Raw genomic sequence first — 11,440 nt, forward strand, 5'->3', positions numbered from 1 at the left:
GCTCTGAAAAGGCTTCTTCCAAGAAACTCTGAACCGCTTCTTCCGAGAAGCTCTGAAAGGCTTCTTCCGAGAACCTTTGAAAGGCTTCTTTCGAGAAGCTCTGAAAGGCTTCATCTGAGAAGCTCTAAAAGGCTGTCCCCAATAAACTCTGAAAAGCTTTTCCCAAGAAGTTCTCAAAGGCTTGCTCTTAAATGTTATGAACTACATTTTCCAACAATCTTTAAAAGGCTTTTGCCAAGAATCTATGAAAGCCTTCTCCCAAGAAACTCTTAAAGGCTTCTTTCAAGAAGCTTTGGAAGGCTTCTCCCGAAAGGCTCTGAAGTGCTTGTCCCAAGAAGCTATGAGATACTTGTCCCAAAAAGCTCTTAAATGCTTCTTCCAAAAAGCTCTTCCAAGATGCTCTTCGAGAAAATCTGGAATGTGTCTTCCAAGAAGCTCTCACCGACTTCTCCCTGACTTCGTCTGCCAAAAAGCTATGAGACTCTGAAAGCAAAAAACTTCTGAAATACTTTTTATTAAGAGAAAACAACTGTTATTTTACACTATAATCATTGAGATCTTACAATTGATTAGTTTCAAAGATTAATAATCAAACTAGAAATCAAATTTATAACATCAAAGCTGGTAAAAATTCATATGTTTACGTGATCCGTGATGCGTGATAGAACACAGTCACCTCCAAGAAACCATTAATGACCTCTTTTAATTCTTAAAAGCTTTTGGAACTCAATATGGGACCCATTTTCCGAGAAAATTTCGCACCCACACGTCACCGATGCTGCCGTGGAACACTCACGAACGCACTTACCTCCTACCTACATCATTATCACACTACCAGCAGCGAGGTGTACCGAGTCTCAGCAGACAAACTGCCGGGATTGACCGTCGTCAACCATGCCCAAGATGACGATGATGTGCCACGCGGGTGATTTTCTCCCGGATGGATGGATCGGAAGTGAAACTGTTCAAATATTTGCGACGGCTGGCTGCAAAGCCCATCATCCAATGTGCTTTCATAACACTTTCTTGGGCGACGTGGGTGTGTGGGCGGGAAAGCTCGCTCGAAAGCCCGTGACTGAGGTCGAGAAGTGGGTAAAGTGTCACTTGCCGCCACCGTCATCCGTAAGCATAATGGAGGGAATCGGAAATATGACGAAAGATGAATTTTGTTTTTATTTATTTCTTGGGAAGGTAGGAGAAAGGCTTTCAAACGTCGTTTAACAAAGTGCCGGATTTTATTTTCATTGCTCCCAAGAGGGGTGTTCGTATTTTACTTTTGGAGAATTTTCACCGCAAGGATCTGTGATTCAAATGACCAAACATTCAATTCTTTTCGTTTGTGTTCCAATTGGTGCCTGCAGTAGATGAAGCGAAGTTAAGGCGTTGAAAAAGTTTGTTCGATTGAATAAGCAAAGCTGTCAGACGGCGAAGCTCCGCATGGGAATAGTCTTTATGGCCTTGATTGAAAAAAAAAAAAGATTTAAGGGGAGAAAGACGACGAGACGTCTTTAGCAACAAACGTCATTTTTGCCGAAATTTAGTTTTTAAATTCAATGAAACAAAGAGAACCCGATTTGGCCAAACTAAAAAAAAGTAAAACGAAGTGTTTGCAAACAGTGAAATGATGAAAATCATGACTAAATTTGAGAACATTTTCGAATTACGTTGATTTTGGTTTCATTGAATGGATGATGGAAGAAAAATTGTGATTTCTATAAGAGCATTTTACTCCGGATTCAATAATCTAATCAGTCGTTGGATATTATTTAGGTATTTCATCAACCTGCACTACAAACGATTTTTTAAATCTACAACAATAATCTTGAAGTCAATACAAGTTTATTCCATTATAGTCAGTTTAACTTTGGGAAGTCCACAAAGAATAACGGAAAGGATTGAGTGAAAACCGCCCAGCTCCATCAAAAGGTGGAAAGATAAATTGAGGTTGAATAAGTTCATTCTAATATCAACTTTCTCGAATGCACGGTTCGAGTTTCACCCGAAACATAAATATTTAAAGACGAAACACTTCTGCTGCCAGTAGTAGTGCACTAACTTGATTTTCTGCAGCCGGGTTGCATAGCTCCTGAAGCAATTCCGGTTGAATAAACCTCCTATCGTCGTACACTCATAAAATCCGGTTCCATTGCCTAGCGGCTCATCGTCGTCGTCAAGTGAACAGTATCCCGAGTTCTTCACCGAGCCTCACCCGGCAGTTGCAGTGTAAGCACCTGTAAATCCAATTTATTTGCATAATCTAATCTGAGTGCGCCTTCCCGTCTAACCCCAGTAGCATCATCCCCGGCGTCCTCCCTCAACAAGAGCAGAGATGCCGCATCCTCCTCAAAGCGGGCCTGCAATGTATCACAACGACGACGCGCACATTCACAATTGTGCCAAGCCAAGCCAAGTCAGTCAGTGAGTTAATGCCATCTCCACTTCGTGTCGGCGCGGGGCGTAGGGAAAAGTGCAATCATAGAGTCCCACTTCTGCTGGCTGCTGGAGCTGGAGGCGTTTCAAAATATGAGGAAGCGGAAAAACCTGCCGGCACCGGCAGCGATGACATCGAGGGAATGTACATACGATCCGCGGTATTGTACCATCGAATAAGCCAAGTCGCGGAGAGAAGAATTGCACGGTGGAATGAAATATGCAAACCATAAATCCTTGCCAGTTCTAGAAAACCGTGTGGCACGTGCTCCACCGGGCGGCCGGTGTAACACATTCGGATGAACCCGACCTTTTATTTGGTCTAGAGAAAGCATTGAGGTTGGTGCCCCGGCAAATAATTTGGATATCAGGCTGCATCGTGGAGCAAACGCCGAACATTGTTTTATGATGTGCCAAAACAACCATGTACAAATAGGATTAAGAAAAAGAATTTCATATTTGAACACTTTCAGATTTCATATGCCAAAACCCACAATTCATATTGACGTTTCTGTCAAACAACATTACTCCCTTTTATCGCGGGTACCCAACTCCAGCTTTGGTTTCGGTAGCTGAAGTGGGATGCAAATGAACTTAAACTCAAATAAACGGACTGCATTCACAGAGGGTATTTCCATGATGGTTAGAAAATCCTCCGCTGCTTTGTCGGGCGCAACAGACCTTCGCTATATTATCGCGCGCTTCAGCGAAGAATAAAAAGGATGGCTGTAAGTAAATATAAAACATGAACGGATTCCGTTCCGCTTTTTTATTTCTCCCGTAACCCACTAGAACGGATTGCGGATTTTGAGCGATTTTTTTTCATTTCGTGGATTCGTGATTTTTATGATAAGTACCTATAACATCATTTTTCTTGAGTAGAGTTAGTTTGAGAAAAAAAAACATTTGTTTGAGATATTTCACATGTGACATTTTGTAAGTGGCTTGGGATCTAGCTGGGTAATGCGAACTGAAGAAATAAAATAGACCTCATTTCGCGGTCCAAAGCCTCTTACCCAGCAACTCCTATCCCTATCTCGCCGTGGTGCGTCTCTAATCGAGCGTCTGTTCTCCATAGTAGGAGCGGCTGATCATCGTCCGAGTGCCAGCCAGGGACTCAAGGCAAAACTGTGCACACTGTGCTGCATTGTGTCACCATCGAGAAGGCAGCCCATTCAACGCGCTGTAGGCAGCGCAACTTTGGTAGGATAGCCTTCCGAATATTTCACACGGTTACCAAGAAAGACAAAAGTAAAGCAATCAAATGGATCAAGCGGTAACAGATCCGGCAATGAATAAAAGACAACGATTAGAAAATCGGATCTTGGAATGTGAGAACTTTTAATGAACCCGCACGTCTTGGACATTCGGCTCGTCGGGTCGATAAAAGCGTGACAGCAATCCAGGAAATACGGTAGCCCAAAACCGGAGAACGTGAATTCCGACCGGTAGATTCCATCTACAACACTTTATTCAAGTACCACATCTACTATAACGGTGGCGACAAAGCAGAACATGGAGTTCTTTAACTACAGTCTGATCAGCATTTATGCCTCAATTAACAATGAGAAGGATTACATGAAGAATCCGTTCTATGAGAGCCTTGACAGGAGATCTCCTGTGCTCTCGAGAGCACAATATACTTTTTACTTACTTATGGGTCCTGTACACCTCCGGTTGGGCAAAGGGTATCTGGGTCTGCCTCTGCTGCGATGTCCCGCTTGGTTCCAGTCTAATGCTTGTTTACAGATTTCGTTTCCGCCCCTACGTAGAGTGTGGCCGACCCAACCCCACTGCCAATTCCGAATTTCTGTTGCTATCGGCCTCTGGTGACAACGACGATGGAGTTCGTTGTTTGAGATCCAGTTGTGAGGCCACCAGGCCCGAATTATATACCGCAGGCATCTGTTGATGAACACCTGCAGCCGTTGAGTGTTCTCCACTGATACACACCATGTTTCGCTAGCGTATAACAGCACAGATTTCACGTTAGAGTTGAAAATTCGTATTTTGGTGCGTTTACTTATCTGCCTTTTTTTCCAGATATTTCTTAAACTCGCAAAGGCAGCCCTTGCTTTCTTGATCCGTGCGCCTATGTCTATCTTTTTACCGCCATCTGACGCTATTTTGCTACCAAGATATTAGAAGCTTTCAACATTCTCCACTGATTGCCCGGCTACTGTGAAACTGGAAGGGGTCACCGTGCTTACATCCAACGAATTGATTTTGTTGACGTTGATGACTAAACCTGCCGAAGAGGAGCGCTCGGCAAGGTCGTTGAGCTTATTCTGCATACCAGAGCGCCATTGAGACTTCCGGGCCTCTTGAAAGGAGGCTCTCGGGTCACTTAAAGAAGGCTTCCGAGCTTCTTGAAGGGAGGCTGCCGAGCCTTTTGAAAGAAGCCTTCAGAGCTTTAATGGAGACTTTTTCCGAGCCTCTTGAAAGGAAGTTTCCAATCATCATGATAGGAGGCTTCCGGGCCTCTTGATAGGAGGCGTCCGGGTCCCTTAAAACGAGGCTCATTGGCATTTTGGAAGAAGGCTTTTGGGCCTCTTGAAAGGAAGCTTCCTGGCCTCTTGAAAGGAGGCTTCCTGGCTTCTTGAAAGGAGGCTTCCGAGCCTCTTGAAAGAAGGCTTCCGGTCCTCTTGAAAGGAGCCTTCTGGGCCTCTTGAAAGAGGGCTTCCGGTCCTCTTGAAAGGAGCCTTCTGGGCCTCTTAAAAGGAAGCTTCCTGGACTCTTGAAAGGATGCTTCCTGACCTCTTGAAAAGAGGCTTCCGGGCCTCTTAAAAGGAAGCTTCCTGGCCTCTTGAAAGGAGGCTTCCTGGCCTCTTGAAAGGAGGCTTCCGGGCCTCTTGAAAGGAGGCTTCCGGGCCTCTTGAAAGGAGGCTTCCGGGCCTCTTGAAAGAAGGCTTCTGGGCCTCTTGAAAGAAGGCTTCCGGGCCTCTTGAAAGGAAGCTTCCGGGTCTCTTAAAACGAGGCTTCCGGACCTCTTGATAGGAGGCCTGGCCTCTTGAAAGGAGGCTTCTGGCCTCTTGAAAGGAGGCCTGGGCCTCTTGAAAGGAGGCTTCTGGGCCTCTTGAAAGGAGGCCTGGGCCTCTTGAAAGGAGGCTTCTGGCCTCTTGAAAGGAGGCTTGGGCCTCTTGAAAGGAGGCCTGGGCCTCTTGAAAGGAGGCTTCCGGGCCTCTTGAAAGGAGGCTTCCGGGCCTCTTGAAAGGAGGCTTCCGGGTCTCTTGAAAGGAGGCTTCCGGGCCTCTTTACAGGAGGCTTCCGGGCCTCTTGAAACGAGGCTTCCGGACCTCTTGAAAGGAGGCTTCCGGGCCTCTTGGAAGGAGCATTCTGGGCCTCTTGAAAGGAAGCTTCCTGGCCTCTTGAAAGGAGGCTTCCGGCTCTTTTGAAAGGAAGCTTCCGGGCTTCTTAAAAGAAGGCTTCCGGGACTTTTAAAAGGAGGCTTCCGCGCCTCTTGAAAGGAGGCTTCCGGGCCTCTTGAAATGAGGCTTCCGAACCTCTTGGAAGGAGCCTTCTGGGCCTCTTGATAGGAGGCTTCCGGGCCTCTTGAAAGGATACTTCCGGGCCTCTTGAAACTATTCTTCCGGGCCGCTTGATAGGAGGCTTCAGGGCCTCTTGAAAGGAGGCTTCCGGGCCTCTTGAAAGGAGGCTTCCGTGCCTCATGAAAGGAGGCTTCCGGGCCTCTTGGAAGGAGGCTTCCGGGGCTTCCGGGAAAGGAGACTTCCGGGCCTCTTGAAAACATGCTTTCGGGCCTTTCGGAAGGAGGCTTACGCTTCCTGGCCTCTTGAAAGATGGCTTCCGGGTCACTTAAAACGAGGATTCCGGGCCTTTTCAAAGAAGACTCTCGGGCCTCTTGAAAAGAGCCGTCCGGGAACCTTAAAACGAGGCTACCGGGCCACTTGAAACGAGGCTACCGGGCCTCTCGAAAGAAGGATTTCGAGCCTCTTGAAAGAAAGCATCCGGGCTTCTTGGAAGGAGGCTTCCGGGCCTCTTGAAAGGATACTTTCGGGACTCTTTATAGGAGGCCTCAAGGCCTCTTGAAAGAAGGCTTCCGGGCCTCTTGAAAGGAGGATTCCGGGCCTCATGAAAGGAGGCTTCCGGGCCTCTTGAAAGGAGGCTTCCGGGCCTCTTGAAAGGAGGCTTCCGGGGCTTGAAAGGAGGCTTTCGGGTCTCTTGAAAAAAGCCTTCCGGGCCTCTTAAAAAGGGCTTCCGGACTTCTTGAAGGGGGCTTCCGGGCCTCTTGAAAAAAGGGTTTCCGGGCCTTTCAAAAGGAGGTATCCGGGCCTCTTGAAAGAAGGCTCTCGGGCCACTTAAATAAGGCTTCCGAGCCTCTTGAAAGGAGGCTGCCAAGCCTCTTGATGGAAGCCTTCCGAGCATATTGAAAGGAGGCTTTTTCCGCGCCTCTTGAAAGGAAGCTTCCAAGCATCATGATAGGAGGCTTTCAAGCCTCTTGATAGGAGGCGTCCGGGCCTCTTAAAACGAGGCTTACGATCCTTTTGAAAGAAGGCTTTCGGGCCTTTTGAAAGAAGGCTCTCGGACCTCTTGAAAGGATGCTTCTGGGCCCCTAAATGAGGCTACCGGGTCTTTTGAAAGGAGGCTTTCGAGCCTCTTGAAATGAGGCTTCCGGGCTTCTTGGAAGGAGCCTGCCAGGCCTCTTGAAAGGAGGCTTCCAGGCCTCTTGAAAGGAGGCTTCCGGGTCTCTTGAAATGATGCTTCCGGGCCTCTTGAAAGGAGGCTTCCGGGACTCTTGGAAGGAGGCTTCCGGGCCTCTTAGAAGGAGGCTTCCGGGCCTCTTGGAAGGAGTCTTCCATGTATCTTGAAAGGAGGCTTCCATGCCTCTTGGAAGGGGGCTTCCGGGCCTCTTGGAAGGACGCTTCCGGGTTTCTTGAAAGGAGGCTTCCGAGCCTCTTGAAAGGAGGCTTCTGAGCCTCTTGGAAGGAGGCTTCCAGGCCTCTTGGAAAGAGGCTTCCGGGCCTCTTAGAAGGAGGCTTCCTGGGCATCTTGAAAGGAGGCTTCCGAGCCTCCTGTAAGGAGGCTTCCGAGCCTATTGAAAGGAGGCATCCGAGCCTCTTGAAAGGCTTCCAGCCCTCTTGAAAGGAGGCTTCCGGGCCTCTTGAAAGGAGGCTTCCGAGCCTATTGAAAGGAGGCTTCCAGGCCTCTTGGAAAGAGGCTTCCGGGCCTCTTTGAAAGAGGCTTCCGGGCCTCTTAGAAGGAGGCTTCCTGGGCCTCTTAGAAGGAGGCTTCCGAGCCTCTTGTAAGGAGGCTTCCGGGCCTCTTGAAAGGAGGCATCCGAGCCTCTTGAAAGGCTTCTGGCCCTCTTGAAAGGAGGCTTCCGGGCCTCTTGAAAGGAGGCTTCCGGGCCTCTTGAAAGAAGGCTTCCGAGCCTATTGAAAGGAGGCTTCCGGGCCTCTTGAAAGGAGGCTTCCGGGCCTCTTGAAGGGAGGCTTCCGGGCCTCTTGAAAGGAGGCTTCCGGGCCTCTTGAATGGAGGCTTCCGGGCCTCTTGAAAGGAGGCTTCCGGGGCTTGAAAGGAGGCTTTCGGGTATCTTGAAAGGAGCCTTCCGGGCCTCTTGAAGGGAGCCATCCGGGCCTCTTGAAGGGAGCCTTCCGGGCCTCTTGAAAGAGGCTGCCGTACTTCTTACAAGGAGGCTTCCGGAGCTTTTGAAAGAAGACTTCCGGGCCTCTTGAAAGGAGGCTTGCGGGCCATTTGAAAGAAGGCTTCCAAACCTTTGGAAAGGAGGCTTCCGGGCCTTTCGAAAGGAGCCTTCCGGGCCTCTCGAAAAGAGGCTGCCGGACTTCTTACAAGGAGGCTTCCGGAGCTTTTGAAAGAATGCTTCCGGGCCTATTTAAAGGAGGCTTCTGGGCCTCTTGAAAAGAAGCTGCCGGACTTCTTACAAGGAGGCTTCCGAGCCTTTTGAAAGTAGGCTTCTGGGCCCCTTGAAAGGAGGCTTCCGGGCCTCTTGAAAGGAGGCTTCCGTGCCTCTTGAATTAGGCTTCTGGGCCTCTTGAAAAGAGCCTTCCGGCCCTCTTAAAAACAGGCTTCCGAGCCTCTTGAAAGGAGGCTTCCGGGCCTCTTGAAAGGAGGCTTCCGGGCCTCTTGAAAGGAGGCTTCCGGGCTTCTTGAAAGGAGGCTTCCGGGCCTCTTGAAAGGAGGCTTCCGGGCCTCTTGAAAGGAGGCTTCCGGGCCTCTTGAAAGGAGGCTTCCGGGCCGCTTGAGAGGCCGCCTCGGGCTCCCTTGAAAGGAGGCTCCCGGGCCTCTTGAAAGGAGGCTTCCGGGCCTCTTGAAAGGAGGCTTCCGGGCCTCTTGAAAGGAGGCTTCCGGGCCTCTTGAAAGGAGGCTTCCGGGCCTCTTGAAAGAAGGCTTCCGGGCCTCTTGAAATGAGTCTTCCGGGCCTTTTGAAATGAAGCTGAAATGAAGGTCTTTTGAAAAGAGGGTTCCGGGCCTCTTGAAAGGAGGCTTCCGGGCCTCTTAAAAGGAGGCTTCCGGGCCTCTTAAAAGAAGGCTTCCGTGCCTCTTGGAAAGGAGGCTTCCGGGCCTCTTGGAAGGAGGCTTCCGGGGCTTCCGGGAAAAGAGACTTCCGGGCCTCTTGAAAACATGCTTTCGGGCCTTTCGGAAGGAGGCTTACGCTTCCTGGCCTCTTGAAAGATGGCTTCTGGGTCACTTAAAACGAGGATTCCGGGCCTTTTCAAAGAAGACTCTCGGGCCTCTTGAAAAGAGCCGTCCGGGAACCTTAAAACGAGGCTACCGGGCCTCTCGAAAGAAGGATTTCGAGCCTCTTGAAAGAAAGCATCCGGGCCTCTTGGAAGGAGGCTTCCGGGCCTCTTGAAAGGATACTTTCGGGACTCTTTATAGGAGGCCTCAGGGCCTCTTGAAAGAAGGCTTCCGGGCCTCTTGAAAGGAGGATTCCGGGCCTCATGAAAGGAGGCTTCCGGGCCTCTTGAAAGGAGGCTTCCGGGGCTTGAAAGGAGGCTTTCGGGTCTCTTGAAAAAAGCCTTCCGGGCCTCTTAAAAAGAGGCTTCCGGACTTCTTGAAAGGAGGCTTCCGGGCCTCTTGAAAAAAGGGTTTCCGGGCCTTTCAAAAGGAGGTTTCCGGGCCTCTTGAAAGAAGGCTCTCGGGCCACTTAAATAAGGCTTCCGAGCCTCTTGAAAGGAAGCTGCCAAGCCTCTTGATGGAAGCCTTCCGAGCTTATTGAAAGGAGGCTTTTTCCGCGCCTCTTGAAAGGAAGCTTCCAAGCATCATGATAGGAGGCTTTCAAGCCTCTTGATAGGAGGCGTCCGGGCCTCTTAAAACGAGGCTTACGATCCTTTTGAAAGGAGGTTTTCGGGCCACTTGAAAGGAGGCTTCCGGGCCTCTTGAAAGGAGGCTTCCGGGCCTCTTGAAAGGAGGCTTCCGGGCCTCTTGAAAGGAGGCTTCCGGGCCTCTTGAAAGGAGGCTTCCGGGCCTCTTGAAAGGAGGCTTGGCCTCTTGAAAGGAGGCTTCTGGGCCTCTTGAAAGGAGGCTTCCTGGGCCTCTTGAAAGGAGGCTTCTGGGCCTCTTGAAAGGAGGCTTCTGGCCTCTTGAAAGGAGGCTTCTGGGCCTCTTGAAAGGAGGCTTCTGGGCCTCTTGAAAGGAGGCCTGGGCCTCTTGAAAGGAGGCTTCTGGGCCTCTTGAAAGGAGGCTTCTGGGCCTCTTGAAAGGAGGCTTCCGGGCCTCTTGAAAGGAGGCTTCCGGGCCTCTTGAAAGGAGGCTTCCGGGCCTCTTGAAAGGAGGCTTCCGGGCCTCTTGAAAGGAGGCTTTCGGACCTCTTGGAAGAAGGCTTCCGAGCCTCTTGAAAGGAGGCTTTCGGACCTCTTGAAAGGAGGCTTCCGGGCCTCTTGAAAGGAGGCTTCCGGGCCTCTTGAAAGGAGGCTTCCGGGCCTCTTGAAAGGAGGCTTCCGGGCCTCTTGAAAGGAGGCTTCCGGGACTCTTGAAAGGAGGCTTCCGGGCCTCTTAAAAGGCGCATCTTGAAAGGCCTCTTGAAAGGAGCCTCTTGAAAGGAGGCTTCCGAGCCTCTTGAAAGGAGGCCTGGGCCTCTTGAAAGGAGGCTTCCTGAGCCTCTTGAAAGGAGGCTTCCGGGCCTCTTGAAAGGAGGCTTCGGGCCTCTTGAAAGGAGGCTTCAGGACTCTTGAAAGGAGGCTTCCGGGCCTCTTGAAAGGAGGCTTCAGGGACTCTTGAAAGGAGGCTTCAGGGACTCTTGAAAAGAGGCTTCAGGACTCTTGAAAGGAGGCTTCCTGGGCCTCTTGAAAGGAGGCTTCTGGCCTCTTGAAAGAAGGCATCCGAGCCTCTTGAAAGGAGGCTTTCGGACCTCTTGAAAGGAGGCCTGGGCCTCTTGAAAGGAGGCTTCTGGGCCTCTTGAAAGAAGGTTTCCGGGCCTTTTTAAAGAAGGCATCTAGGCCTCTTGAAAAGAGCCTTCCGGGCTTTTTAAAGGAGACTTCCGGGCCTCTTGAAAGGAGGATTCCTGGCCTCTTGAAAGGAGGCTTGGGCCTCTTGAAAGGAGGCTTCTGGGCCTCTTGAAAGGAGGCTTGGGCCTCTTGAAAGGAGGCTTGGGCCTCTTGAAAGGAGGCTTCCGGGCCTCTTGAAAGGAGGCTTCCGGGCCTCTTGAAAGGAGACTTCCGGGCCTCTTGAAAGGAGGCTTCCGGGCCTCTTGAAAGGAGGCTTCCGGGCCTCTTGAAAGGAGGCTTCCGGGCCTCTTGAAAGGAGGCTTCCGGGCATCTTGAAAGGAGGCTTCCGAGCCACTTGGAAGAAGGCTTCCGAGCCTCTTGAAAGGTGGCTTCCGGGCCTCTTGAAAGGTGGCTTCCGGGCCTCTTGATAGGAGGCTTCCGGGCCTCTTGAAAAGAGGCTTCCGGGCCTCTTGAAAGAAAGCTTCCGGGCCTTTTGAAAGGAGGCTTCCGGGCTTTTTTAAATTAGGCTTCCGGGCCTCTTTAAATTAGGCTTCCGGGCCTCTTGAAGGGGGCTTCCGGGCCTCTTGAAAGGAGGCTTCCGATAG

The sequence above is a fragment of the Armigeres subalbatus genome, unplaced genomic scaffold (assembly GCF_024139115.2).
Source record: "Armigeres subalbatus isolate Guangzhou_Male unplaced genomic scaffold, GZ_Asu_2 Contig1727, whole genome shotgun sequence".
NCBI classification, from domain to species: domain Eukaryota; kingdom Metazoa; phylum Arthropoda; class Insecta; order Diptera; family Culicidae; genus Armigeres; species Armigeres subalbatus.